This window comes from Canis lupus, chromosome 1, assembly GCF_011100685.1.
Source record: "Canis lupus familiaris isolate Mischka breed German Shepherd chromosome 1, alternate assembly UU_Cfam_GSD_1.0, whole genome shotgun sequence".
Lineage (NCBI taxonomy): Eukaryota > Metazoa > Chordata > Mammalia > Carnivora > Canidae > Canis > Canis lupus.
In genome coordinates this window covers 70,982,753-70,985,474 of record NC_049222.1, presented here as the reverse complement: position 1 = coordinate 70,985,474, position 2,722 = coordinate 70,982,753, and the positions used below count along the sequence as shown (strand labels likewise).

The following is a 2,722-nucleotide window of genomic DNA, read 5'->3' as shown; positions in this document are numbered from 1 at the left end:
AATGGAAGCTGCGTTTCCTTCTAAAGGCTGGGCCCAGAATTGGCACAGCATCATCTCCACTTCATTCTATTAACAGAATCATAGCCAGTCCAGAGTCAATGAGGGAGAGGACTGCACAAGTACATGAGTAGCAGAGAATTGCAGTGCACTGAGATCCATCTTTGGAGACCAGTTATAGCCTTTTCTCATCCTGCATCATTGTAGGTGTGTTTACTTTTGTTTAGAACCAAATAGAAAGTCTACAACACATGCTGATAAAAAATATTATGCAAACACAGAGAAAGGAATGAACAACACTTTCTGACAGGGAAAAGAAATGTCTTTGAAGGAAAGGAGATTTCAAGCCAAATTTTGAATGATGGATTGTCTCCCTGGGCAGCTCAAGTAGGGTAGATGAGGCAGAGAAAATAGCGTGTATGAGCTTGCTGAAGCATAAAGGAGCCAGTAATATTTGGGGAACAGAGGACTTAGGAACATGTGAAGGGGAGGGGGAGATGGTGGGAAAAAATAAAGAAGAAAGCTAGGGTTTGATCAAGGCAGGATATTCCAGGGGCTTAGAGAGTACTTCCACTAGCTGAGAGAAAAGCCAGAACCCCCTTTGGGTAAAGTTAATTCCTCAATACACACCATCTACCTGTATTTTGGAATACACATTGAGAGTGTAGGCTTTTGTTTGCCTGGGCTGGCCTGGCCCAGGTGGTTGCCATGACACTAATTTATAAATATCCTCATTCTCCTCTCCTGAGTACAGGGGATTGTGCTCCCTTAATCCCTTTGAAGATAGGCATAGCCTTAAGACTTGCTTAGTTGAAGACATGTAAGTAGAAGTGCTGAGCATGCAGAAGATTTAGAAGTCTATGAAAGAATGTGCTCTCTTCAGCAGCAGATATATGAAAATTGGAACAATACAGAAAAAATTAACATGGCTCCTGCACAAAAATGTCATGCAAGTTTGTAAAGCATTCTATATTTTTAAGAACTTATAAAACTCAACATCCAAAAAACAAATAATCCAATTTAAAAATGGACAGAATATACAAACTGATATTTCTCCAAAGAAGACGTCCAGATGGCCAATAAACACAAGAGAAGATGCTCAACATTACTTACCATCAAGGAAATGCAAATCAAAACTACAATGAGATACCATCTCACATCTGCCAGAACGGCTAAAATCAAGAACACAAGAAACAACAGGTCAAGGAACACTTGTGCATTGTTGGTGGGAATGCAAACTGGTACAGCCACTGTGGAAAACATTATGGAGATTCCTCAAGAAGTTAAGAATAGAGCTACCTTACAATCCAGTAATCACACTACTGTGTATTTACCTAAAGAATACAAGAACACGAATTCAAAGGGATACATGTACACCTATGTTTAGAGCAACATTATTTGCAGTAGCTAAGGAATGGAAGCAGCCCAAGTGTCCATCCATTAATGAATGGATAAAGAAGATGTGGTGTGTATATATACATGTGTATATACTATTCAGCCATAAAAAAGAATAAAATCTTGCCATTTGCCATGACATGGATGGAGCTAGAGTGTATTATGCTAAGCAAAATAAGTCAGAGAAAGACAAGTACCATGTGATTTCACTCATGTGGAGTTTAACAAGAAAGAGAAAATGTAAGAGAGCAGGTGAAAGCAAGAAACAGACTCTTAATAGAACAATCTGATGGCTACCAGATGGGAAGAGGCTGGGGAGATAGGTTAAATAGGTAGTAGAGATTAAGAAGTGGACTTGAAATGATGAACACAGGGTGCTGTCTGCCATTGTTGAATCACCACATTGTTTTTGTTTTTGTTTTTTTAGTTTAATGTATTTTAATAGCAAACTTACAGGAACAGCACAGAAGACAGACAACATTAAAAACATGTACTTGCATGTAGGACAACTCAGAAAAGTATAGTGAATGGATGGAATCTACTGTATGATAAAAATGCTACAAACACCATTTAGTTGCCATCAATAAGAAATTTACTTGTTTAAAAAAAATTCAAATGCTGGTATTGTCCAGAAAAATTTAACAGGTTTATTTATAATTGTTATAAAGTTGAACTGCTGAAACGTGTTCACTGAAACATTTGGACTTGCATTAATGCTTTATATCCCTGCATTTATATTAAAATTTTACACACAAATGAAAATGGAAAAACTGCCAATACCTGATTTCTGTCCCCTATTTTTCCACTTGCAATCATATACTAGGTATATGACCCCATGGAAAAAAAAATATCTAACGTTCAGAGAATTACCAATAACAGGAAGAAGAGAAAAAAAAATTTTTTAAAGAATGAAATGTTTTCCATCATAGTGGATTCTTAAGCACGTTCTCCACGTATGCAGCGTGCTAGCTGGATGTCTTTTGGCATAATTGTGACACGTTTGGCATGGATAGCACACAGGTTGGTGTCTTCAAAGAGGCCCACCGGATAGGCCTCACTTGCCTCCTGCAAAGCACCAATAGCTGCACTCTGGAAGCGCAGATCTGTTTTGAAGTCCTGAGCAGTTTCTCGCACCAGACGCTGGAAAGAAAGTGTGCGGATCAGAAGTTCAGTGGACTTCTGATAACGTCTAATTTCTTTTTTTTTAAATTTATTTATGATAGTCACAGAGAGAGAGGCAGAGACACAGGCAGAGGGAGAAGCAGGCTCCATGCACCGGGAGCCCGACGTGGGATTCGATCCCGGGTCTCCAAGATCGCGCCCTGGGCCA

At 39.1% G+C, this 2,722-nt stretch overlaps 1 non-coding gene across 1 annotated transcript; it reads left to right on the top strand.

Moving 5' to 3' along the window:
• The first annotated feature begins 867 nt into the window (after positions 1-867).
• On the top strand, positions 868-974 carry LOC119869867. The gene has a single exon (XR_005354866.1). It is a non-coding gene; the product is annotated as a U6 spliceosomal RNA (small nuclear RNA).
• The last annotated feature ends 1,748 nt before the right edge of the window (positions 975-2,722 follow it).